Source organism: Manis javanica, chromosome 12 (genome assembly GCF_040802235.1).
Source record: "Manis javanica isolate MJ-LG chromosome 12, MJ_LKY, whole genome shotgun sequence".
Taxonomy (NCBI): domain Eukaryota; kingdom Metazoa; phylum Chordata; class Mammalia; order Pholidota; family Manidae; genus Manis; species Manis javanica.
Genome location: NC_133167.1, coordinates 19,056,159 through 19,068,319, shown reverse-complemented (window position 1 = coordinate 19,068,319; position 12,161 = coordinate 19,056,159).

The following is a 12,161-nucleotide window of genomic DNA, read 5'->3' as shown; positions in this document are numbered from 1 at the left end:
TTCTCTTTCAAAGCAGAGAGCATTCCCATCTATGCTTCCCAAGAGACAGACTGCAAAACTATTCTCAATGAAAAGCAGCCACAATTAATTCCCTGTCCATAAGCAAAAATTCCAGAAGACATATACAAAAATTTTTCTAAGAAATCCTCTTTTTCATTTTTTATTGATATGGTGACCTAAAGAAAGACAGGCATCTTCCTGATCTCTTTCCTGACTCTTTTGTTCTTCTTGTAAGAGTCCTCATGAGTATCACTTTCCTTCTTATGTCCCCTTTCCCCCATCTTTCCAAGGGCCACAACTTTCAAGAAATCTTGTTAGGCAAAGAGGCAGGGAGAAGCAGTATCGCCCAGTGGTTAGGTACACTGACTTTTGGTTAGATTTGATCCTAGCTTCTCTACTGTTTCAGTCAGGAAAGGTTAGGTTTTGCTGCAGTAACAAAGAGTACCCCATTTTCAGTTTCTTGCCATTGTAAAAGCTTATTTTGCCTTTCTACCAAGTCAGTGTAAGTCTGCGTGATTCTGCAGGTCACTTTATGTAGTGTCTCAACAGTCCAGGCTGCTTTAATCTTGTTGATACCCCATACCAGCACATGCCCCTGTGACTGTGGGGACAGAGGAGTCCAGCACACAAGATCACATGCCAGCTCTGAAATGTTTCAGCCCAGGAGTACTCACAACCCATTGGCAACACTAGTCATAAGACCTTTTCCGATTGCATAGAGAAATGAGAAATATAGCTTTCCATGTATTCAAGAAAAGGAAGAGAGTCAGAAATATTGGTGACCACTGGCATTAATGACCCTAGTCATTTATCAGCTGTCTGATCTTGTTACTTAACACTCTGAGCCTCAGTTCTCTCATCTATAAAATAGGAAAAATGGTAGTATTTAACCCATGAGTTTGCTGTACAGCTTAAATGAGAAAAAGCACATAAAGTGCTTGGCACAGTATCTGGTATATTGAAACATTCAAGAAATGGCAGGCAGCATTATCAAATACAGCATTGTTAGCATACTTTCTACTTGCTTAGACAATAGGGTAAAGAGGCTGCCAGGGATTGGGAGGGGAGAAGGAGAATAGCCCTCAAATCCATGATTTTAACTATTAGGCTTCCAAAGGAGGGTAGGTCCTAAAGAACACATGTCAGTGACTATTCTTTAGGCTTATGGAACATTAGGTATGATGCAGGCATGTGATACCCTAGGACATGACAGTCTGACATGAGTGGATCTTGTACCTGTCACCTGCCTGCAATACTAGTCAGGATCCTTGGGGAGAGCAGGCAACATACTCAGAGATTGTCTAATGAAGGTACCATAAACAGATGTGTAGGTAAGATTAAGGGAACCCATGGGGAGTGCTGAGTCTCTTGAGAAGGTAGTATCAGGGGTTAATGCCACCTTTAGGCCTGAAGAAGCAAAGGGAGGAAGTGGTGTCATGGAGCCTAAATGAAAGCAGCGCTGTGGAAGGGGAACCACCCAATAGAAGTGCTAGTCGTGGTGGGATACAGCCACTGCCAGAACAGTGACAGAGCAAGCAGGACTCAGGAGGAATAAATATCCAAATATCTCTCTCCTTCCTCCCTTTCATCTCCTGATGATGCCAACCACTGACCAAACCCAACGGGATGCCAGAGGACCAGGGGTGCTCTGGGTGATGCAATGCACAGAGCTCACCTCCAGGGTGGAGAAGTCATGTGTAGCTGCAGACACACAGCACTTTCTTTCCCCCAGCTCTCCATCTCACTGGGCCTGTCTTAGGGCCACCTCCTCGTTTCCCACTCCCTTCTCTGCTCTTGCTGCTTTCGCTTTGCCAGGTTGACTGAGCATTTCCTTAGGTGGAAAGTGATGCCTAGACAGAGGTAATTAAAGCCACAGGATTTCTACCTACCACGTGCAATGAGCAATTCACAGGTGCCAGCCCAGAGTGTTCCTAGACAGTTCCATTGACCTCCCACTGCGGCTGCTGCTATTTTGAGTCCAGGTACAAACTCAGTTCTTGCCTCTGCAGTCTCCTGATGAGAGGAGTGAGGTGGTAGACATCTGTTGTCTTTGCTTCCCAGCCTCTATTTATCTCATCTTGATTATCATTTCCAGTTCTCTCTGGGGCACTACCCTTTATTTCCCCACACTTGGCTCACATCTTCCAGTAGAGTTGACTCATCCCTGGATTAGAGGTGGAACGCGTGACCGAGGCTTAACCCAGCCATCGCATCTCATTCTCCTATAGGCAGTAAGTGGTTCAGGGATGGACTTGTGATGCTATCAGACCAATAAAATACAATGAGATTTTTCTAGAAATGCTGGGACAAAGACTGTTGTTGTTTTCCAGACAGAACATTGTAGAAGACATCACGGTTGACTCCCCATGAGCCATTCCACCCCAGGTCATTGTCTAAGCCAGGGTTTCTCCACCTCAACACTGCTGACATTGTGGATCAGATAGTTCTCTGCTGTGGCGGCCTCCTGTGAACTGTTGTATGTGTAGCAGCACCCCTGTCCTCTCCACCCCTAGATGCTGGTGCCACATCTACTGGAGCATCCCATGGGGTTGGTAACAACCCAAAACATCTCTGGATATTGTCAAATGTCCCCTGGAGGACAACATCGTCCCTAGTTGAAAACGATTGGTCTAAATTAACCACACAGTAATTTTATCCAACTAGTCAGTAGTTGATTGAAGAATGGGCAAGCGGGGCAATTCAGTCTCATAAGACCTGAGAAGACATCATCTAGAAGATTCCGGAGAACATATCCTTTTTCTGAAGAAAGAGATGGAAGAAGAGGTACTTTTTCCTGCAAATTGCAATGTCTGGGCATGACACTTGGAATTTCAACAGTCATTATGTAGCCATGAGGAAAGCCATCTGAGGAGAATTGATACTGGAAGTGAAAGAGTAAAAAGAAAAGTTGGCTCCTTGATGACACTGTTGAGGCACTTAATTATCCAATCTGGATATCACTTGTCTTCGGATTGCTTGTAGTGCAAAGTGAAAAATTTCCTTACTGATTAAGCTAACCGGAGTCAGGTTTTCTGTTGTTTGCAGCTCAAATTATCCCAGCTGACACAGACTTCGGTGTGTATGTATATTACCTGGGAGTTTCTGGATGGTCCTACCTAAGAGTTTGAGAAAATACAGAGGATGCAGAGCTGAGAGACTGAAAAACTGCATTTTAGTGACAGTGGCTCAGACATATGAGACAATACATTTTCTTTGCAGCCCATTAGATTTGGGGGTTCTGTCCATTGCAATGAAAAGTGGTCTAACTGATACAGAAAGGATAGGAATAGAGCCTTCAGCATCAGGAAATAACCTCTGAATAGACAAGAGAAAAGTACATTGGATGCCAGTCCACTCAAATTAATCTGAATATTTTGCTGAGTCTATACCAGCAAACAATGTAGAATGAGGCACCACCTAAACTGCAGTCCACCAAAAAATACTTCTGCCTAAAACATTAATAAACTTAAGGAAAGTTTGGACCTCAAGTATGGACATGTGTAACAATTTCTAATTTCACTGACTCATAGATTTTCCCTGGATGCTCCAAACAGGTATTTGATCATATTGAATGATATTGGGTCCATAAAAGGAGAGAGTTAAAAGGAAAGGTAGATACATCCTATCCAGCTTTATCATTTCACAGAGGAGAAAACTGAGGTCCAGAGAGGGGGAAAAGATTACCAAGGTCATACAGTTACTGAAGGGTAGAGCCAGGACCAGAAACCAGATCTATTCTACCCCTATTCATTCTCCCTTACCACACCTACCCGATATTGGGTCCTGAGTTCTCAAATTGTCCATATGGAGACTAAGGACTTGGTCTGCCCTTCCTGAAGTGCTAGAAGTCACTCTCCCAGCATCCATATCTTCTCAGTCAGTGGCATGCATAAGTACACATGCTTTAATAATCTTCTTCCTAGAGCAGCTGTGTCAGCAGCCCTGAGAAGCCCTGGGACAGGCAGGACCTTCACCCTCAGCTGGGACAGATGGCCAGTCTGGCAAGGCTGGTCTGGCTGCCTGCTCTCCTTCAGACTGTGTCACAGCCAGCAGGACGCTGGAGGGCAGATTAACTGGAGACAGCAGAGTGGGAGAATGGGCCCTCCCAGTGGCAGGAGGCACAGAATCTTTTGTGCCACCAGAAATTGAATCCAAATTTAAAGCTGAAACAGGTGGAGTGGGTGGGCCTCTGTGATTTGATGGGTTCTCTGAGGTTCTGGCTGCCTAAAAATATCTCCTCTGCCCACCTGCATGTGACACCCTCCCTTCTTATTGGGCCTGCAATTCCTACCATTAGAGTCGCAAAGGTTTTAGATGACAAAGGATGGAGTGTGTTTCCCAGCAGGTCACCGTTAAAGTAGGTTTCCTGGGAGTGGAAAGGAGGCCCTTGTGTCTTCTCCTTTTAGCACAAAGAGCTAGTGCCGCCAAGGGACAAGAGAAGACAAGAGTGGCCTACTTTACGGTTTTGCCTCCTACTGAGGCACCAGTCACTCAATTCATTCATGCCCACATGAGCAGGACCTTGAAGAAATTAGGCAGCAGGCATTAAGGAAAATAAGGCAAAGAGACCATCAAACAAACCATCATATTTTACACCCTTACTTTGGTTTTTCCCCCCTGTAGGAATCCGGGTCCAAGTTGGAAAACTTTTCTATAAGCTTGCTGCAGCCAGACGTCGGGTGCTTCCAAAGCTCTGCCCAGCTCACGGATTACTGTTGTTCTTGTTCTCCCTAACTCTTTCCTACTTCTCGCCACCACTTCCTCTTGGCCAATCTCAGAGAAAAATGAACAATCCTGGCATACTCGAGAGAAGTAGAGGGGCAGTAGAAGAGATTCACGGACTTGTTGACTGATTTTGGCTGCCCCCATTCCAACAGGTGTGAGCCTCCACTCTTCTGTGTCAGAGGCTGGGTCGAGAGAGAGAGAGATGGAGCAGGGAGGGTTCACAGGGAATGGTTTCTTACAGAAAGGGCCTAGGAGGTGGCAATGATTAATGGTCTTGGACTTGCAGAAGGAACAATGGCCAGAGGAGGGGTAGCATTGTGTTAACACGGTTAGGAGTTGCTCTAAGATTGTATAAGCTCTGGTGTGAAGGGAAATCTCTCTGAATACTTAAGAAGATGCTTGGTGTAGGGCTGATTGTCTGGAATCGGTGAATCTTGGTTTGCAGCAGTTCATTCATTCATTCATTTACGAGGTAAACATGGATAAGATTGAAGAACTCAAATGAAGGAATGGATTGATGTTGGACCATTATCTGGGGTCAGACACATCCTACTTGGGGGAGGCGAGGAGCTTGCCCTTGAAGCAAATGTATATTCCCACTGTCAGTCATCCTGCCAGGACTTTAATTGGATGCTAACTATAAGGCTATAAGGGGGAAGGACTTACATTGGGAAGAAAAAATGTTTTTCAGCTGGTGCCCCAAGGCCAAGAACTTCCCTGAGATGTTTCTGACCATGAGGGCATATTTGGTGGGGGAGGGCTGTTCTTTATCAGTGGGGGCAAGCACCTGACACTTACTTGGGACCCAGCAGCAGAGCAGTGAGCAGTGGCCCTTCTTGAGACCAGAGAAGTAGATTTAATTCAGTCATGGGACAGCTGCACCCAGTAGGAACATGGTGAGGGTCAGTGACCAAGGTAGACTCAGGGATAAGACAGAGAGAAATAACCTCCTGGACTTGTTCCTGAACATGGGTAAGGCAGCAGTCTGGGAAGCTTTCAGAATAGTTTAAGTGTCTCAGAGGTCTGGGGTCTCAACTCAGGCCACTATGATTTAAGGTGCTTTCTTTTATAACATCAAACATATCCTAAGAGGCCTGGTGTTATATTGGGCTCTAGGGATGAATTAGACATGACCCCTCCCCTCAGGCTCCTTCCTACCTAAGTGACTTTACCCCATCCCTCCAGGTATCTGGAACCAAAGGACCCTGGGTAGAAAAAGGCGTTCTGCACGCTGGGCTTGGAGGGACCACTGCTTTCCTTTGTATTGTCCATGTTGCGCCCATGGCTCAATTTTAGGAACCATAGCCTGGTAAGATCTGGAAGAATGGTTGGAGAGGATCTGGCTCATCCCTCTGATTTCACAGACTTAAAGACATCTACTTGGTAGAAGCTGGTGTGGAATATCTGGTAGATTTAGTGTCCAGGCCTGTCCTTTGGCAAAGGGGGACTTTCTGCAAGTTGATACCAGAGCATCGCTCTGAAAGGAGGTGAGTCTTGTGGCCAAGTGTGTAGGCCCAGACACAAGGATTCAAATCCTATTTCTAGCTCTGTGACCTGTTATTGAACCTCTCAAAGCCTTCATTTCTGTGTCTATAAAATGGGGACAATAATGGCAGCTATTCCCAGGAAATCAGTTGATGTTCAAATGAGGAAAATCTGTACCAACGTCTTAGCAGCACTGTGTATGGTACATTAAGAATGCTCCATGGATTTCAATTAATTAAAGAGAGCTTTTTGTCAAAATATGCTGGAGTTTGGATTGATTCACCACTTTTTCTGTCTCAAAGTATATGTCAGCTGTAAACCTTGCTACTTTTAATATCAGTATCACTACCAATTGATGAGAATATCCTTGTTGAAATTCTTCACTCTTAATATTTCCCTGAAACTGTGGTGTTTTTTCCTCTAGCTCACGGCTTCTGTTATAATACTCCGGGCAAGAGGTAATGTTCCAGTTATCTGTTGTTCATAACAAACTACCCTCCAATTTAGGGACTTAAAACAACAACTGTACATATTATATCTCATGAGTTAATGGGTCAAAAAGTTGGGCAGGGCTTGGCTGGGTGATTCTTCTGTTTCATCTTATGTTGACAAGGCTATTTGGGTATTTAGTTTGCCTTGGTGCAAAGGGCTACAATTCTGGGCTTAGTTGTGGGCTTACACATAACCTCTCTAGCATGGTGACTTTTCAGGGAGCCAGACTTCTTACAGAGACACTCAGGATTGCATGAGCCTTGCAACAAGAGTATAATATAGTTTCAGAATTCCCAGGACATCAGTTCTACCACATTCTATTGATCAATCAAGTCACTAAAGCCAGGTTCCAGAGGAGAATTAGACTCCATCTCTCAGAAGTAAAAGTAGCAAAGAATTAGCTGCCATATTTAATCTACCAGATGTAAGTAATGAGAGCATACAGATCAACATTTGTAATATAAAAATAGAAACCATTAGAGGAGAAATAAAAAGATATATACATGATTGTTTATACTCTCTATGGATGGATAAACTCTAAGCATAAGAGGATAGGTAAATTTTTGATAGAATTCAAACTTCTGTATTTCAAATGCATTATAAAATTTTTTCGATTTAATTTACAAAAAAACTCAAATTTATACAAATAAGAAAAAAAGAAATCCAATAGAAAATTAGGCAAAGTCAATGAATAGAAAATTCCCCAAAACAAGAAATACATGACTAATAAATATGTGGAAAAGTTTCAATCTCAGTCCAAAGGTAGAAATTAAAGCTACTATAAGATTTTTTGTAATCTCTTTGACTTTGGTTGACCAAAAATACTCTACTGGATATAAGCAAAGATGTTGGGAAGATAGACATTCTCAACAAACTTCCTGAAAATCAACTTGACAGTATATATATCAAAAACTTTTAAAATGTCATATTTTTTGGATCACTAATTCTGATTTGAGGAAGTTATCCTAAAGAAATAAATACCAATATACACAAATATTCTGAGGCAAAAATCTTTGTTGCGGTATTGTACAAAATAACAAAAAATTGGAAGAAATCTAACAATAAGGGATTGCTTAAATAAATTATGATGTATTCACACAGTATAATACTGTGCAGGCATTAGAAACAAAGTAAAACATACTATTGACATGAGAAAATTTTCACGATGTAATGTGCAGGGAAAAATATGTAGTATGATTCCATTTTTGCAAGAAAAAAATGTATTTACATATAAAACAACATTGGTACCAGGCAAACGTCAGTACTTTCACTAGCAGCCACACAAAGGTGCAAATTTACTGACTATTTCAATATGATTGTCATGGGTCAATTGTGTCCCCCCCCAAAGATGTTGAAGTCCTAACCCCTAGTACCCATGAATGTGACCTTATTTGGAAGTAAGATCTTTGCCGATGATCAAGTTAAGATGAGGTCATTAAGGTGGACCCTAATTCAGTATGACTGTACTCTTATCTGAAGGTGAAATTTGGACACAGACACATGCACAGAGGATGAACACCGCCTGAAAATGAAAACGGAGATTGGTGATGGAGCAGAAGCCAAGGAATGCCAAGATTCCAGAAAGCTGCCAGAAGCTAGGAAGAGACATGCAACAAATCCTTCAGAGAGCTCAGAAAGTGCCGAACCCATTGACACCTTGATCTTGGACTTCTGACCTCCTGGACTGTGAGACAGTGAATTTCTGTTGGTTAAGCTTCCCAGTTTATGGTATTTTCTTATTATTACAGCCCCAGCAGATACAGATTTGTGACCCTGTCTACCAGACAAGGCCCCCGTTCGAGCCGCACAATTAGGGTCCCCTTGGGACCTGGAAGTGAGAAACAAAGGAGTCTGAAGACGTCATGCAGGCCGCAGAGCAGATATGAGCACCGCGTGTAAAGTAATGAGTGAGCAAAGGAAAGCGTCTTCCGAGAGAGAAGACTGGAGCAGGCGGAGAGCTGCAGCCTAGACGCCACGGGAGGGAGGACCGGGGGCCCTCAGAGCCAGAGGAAGCAGCTCCCTTGTCTGTTGGAGTTTAATTCCTTGAGGCCTAGAGTTCCTTTGTTGCCCTGGGTTTCCCTGGAGTCCGCTGCAGCCTTTGAACACCGTCCCTGTGGTTGGGTCAGCCCGAGTGGGTTTCCACTCCTTACAACTCAAAGGGCATTGCTGAGAGTCATCAGAGAGGGTGCATAGCAAAGGTCAATACTGGATAGTTCCAGAGGATGGTTCTTATTTCACTCCTAAGCATAGTTGCTAATTTTTCTATAAGGAACTCGCATAATGTGTTTCATTTTTAAGGCTAACTAGATTAACCAGTTTATTCATTCATCGATAAACAGTTATTGAGAGATTCCTGTGTACTAGGTCCTATTGCAGACCCTATGGATTCAATGAACAGTTCCAAATGCCAAATACCTGTGAAAAAAGGACCTGGTGGGCTTGAATTGGGTCAGGTGTGCCCCACCCCCACCTAGATCGATTGTCTATGGTGGGAGGGCAGGGTGAGGGCATGTGATACAAACTCAACGCTGAGGGCCGCCTTAACTATTGTATGGGAAGTTCTCAGAGAAGAGTGGGCCTCTGTGGGTTAAGCAGCCACCCCAGTAAATATTTTTTATAAAATTCATAGACATATTATACTCAGATGGTCACTGTTGAAATATTATCCTAAGGTTGACTTACTTTTTGTATTATTGTGCGCACATGTGTCTGTATTTTTACATAAAATTATTTCATTATCATATAGAGCAAAATAAACAAAAATTCTTTTATATCATCTAATATCTACCTCAAAAGTTCTTGGTTGTCTCAAAAATTCTTTCATATCATCTATGTATAAAGTGAAGGTTCCTGTGGCCAGGATTCTCACCTGGCCCTGGTTGGCTGGCTCAGTACACACGTGTGGGCAATATGTCATTATTGACTCTATATAAAGAGCTCTGCCCGGTGCTCTGGGTAAAACAGTGGCACTGTTGCAAGCCTGCAGGAGAGCAGAGATGAGACTGGAGTGGTGGCAGCACCAAGGACAGAGACTGAGACGGCTGCAGGGACAGAGAGGCCCAGGCAGAGACCGGCTTGCTGCACGCAGACTCACTCTGAGAGGACGGGATTCTAGTGATTAACCTGTCACTGTGGGAATAAAGCTGGGTATAAACCTTTTCACCTCAAGAACTTTCCATTGTCATTTGTTTGGTCTCATTGAATCCATAGTGAACTTGCCTGGGGCTGAAACCCATTGGCAAGGCATCATCTAATATCCACTTCAAAATTTCTTGATTGTTTTACCATTTAAAATTTCTTGATTGTACTTAAATTTCTTATACATTTAATTTATTTGATTACATTAAAATTTTAGTCTAGCACAGGGATCACCCCTCTAGGGGGCATTTTGGAAAAGTATAGAGTATTTTGGGTTGCCCCAATGGTGCGTAGAGGTCTCTCTCCTGGCATGTAAAGGCTGGGAACCAGACAGCCTGATCTTTTGCAACCTGTGGGATAATCCTGCACATGGTTTACCCCATGCTCCACACAACTCTCAAATGTCCCACTGAATATTTATAGGGCTAGAGATTATATACCATCATCTGATCTTTAGAGTGTAACTTCATTTTATAATTATACAGAGGGACATTTTTAAATGCTGAGAATGGAACTACTCTGTAAATTACAGGAAGATGAGGAGTTGTTCACTGTTGGGAAAGTCACGTCACCGAAGGCAGTGCTGTTTGTGGTAACTGAGTCTCCGATATCTGTGTATGAATCCTCCTTCTTGGCTATCATCTCCGTGGTGATTTTATTTTTAGGAGCAGTGTCTAGGTCATTCTGTCTTCCAGCATCGTCCTGTCAAAGCTGTTACCTAATGAAATACATCTTAGATGCCATTTCCTAGCCTCTTTCATCGCCAAGTGTCTCTCAGCCCCTCTTTCTATCAGCCAAATGTCTCACCTGCATTTCCCTTCAGCTGATGTCCTGACACCCAGGTGCAGGGGGTAGGGACAAGAGGTGAGCATGGATTTCCTGAGCTCCCCTGATGTGGTGGGGCCCTGGGGGGTCACAACACAAAGGGAACAGCCAGGACTTACCGGGGAGGAAAGATTTCGGTGCCTCACTACTGCCAGTGCCATGGCCACCATCGCCATCACCACCCGCCTTCAAAACAAAGCTCCTAACCTACAGGCTCCAAATCTGACATACGTTTCCCAAGCACCTCCACCATGCCAGCATTGTGCCATGCATCTCACAAGCATTGACACAGACCTTGCTGTCCCATTTTACAGGTGAGACCCAGCTTCTACAGTATGGACAAGGCCCTGAGAAATCCTCCTAGAACCCTCATCCTGCTCCCAGGAGGGGCTGCACAGTCCTTTCCAGCTTCTGGCAGGGGCAGGTCTCCTCTCTTTCTATTTTCTTTGTCCTTTTCTATGCCTATGCAGGTGTGGAGGCAAAGGGGGCTGGGAAGAGTTCTGGCCAGATGGCAGGCTAATAAATGACTCTGATTTAATAATTTGTTGCTCTTCTCTTAATTAAAAGCCTTTTCCCTAAATGACTTGCTGATCATACAAGCAGCACACGCTGGTTGGGTGAGGACTTGGGGCCAAGGGAAATGCAGACCAAGTGGAGAAGGAGCAGGGTAAAGAGGTGCCAGATGGGCAGAAGCCCACTCTATATATGCCAGGTAGGCCAGCTGCAGGGGCTCTCTCCCTCTTTAGGTCTGAAACACATTCAATCCAAAGACAGAGGCTTGGGGAACTGGTTCTTCTCTGGAGTTTTTATTTGTCTGGAAGCTGACTTAGCCATAAGGCTTTTGAATTTCTAGAATCAAGATAAGCTTCATTCTTGTCTAACACGAGCCTTGCCACTCAGTTTCCTCAAAGCCCCATCTGGCCTTGGTAAGTGGTTAGATGGCCTATGGACAATTTTGCATATGGAATCTTACTTACAAACTTGATATAGAGGGTCTGGTGGTTCCTATTGTTGCAAGCATTATCAAGATCTGCAATTGTAATCAAATGACACTATTTAATAAGCTTCCTGTTTCTTCCATACAGTTACAATTTATATGACTGTGACTAAATTCTACTTTACAGAAATTATCATACAGAGGCATAGTTTCAAAGCCTCAAGTGTAATTAGAACATGTTATTGATAAAGTGTTAGCTAAAGATTTAGACTTTGAGTTTGTTCATGAGGGACTGGTTTTGTTAACACTGATACTCCCCACAACCCCAGCCCTCGAAATCGCAATTGAGAGATTGAGATGCCAAATTCAATCAAAGCCCACGTAACACCCCTCACCGAGGGACGCCTGGCCCTCCCTTACTGGTTTCAGACTTGATGAAAGACCTCAGAGATCATGCCGTTCAGGAGAACATCATATCAATCTATAACTCTCTTTCCTCCATTCTATCATTTAACTAACCAAATTTTCCCCAGCATTTGTGATTAGGTCTGATTGGATC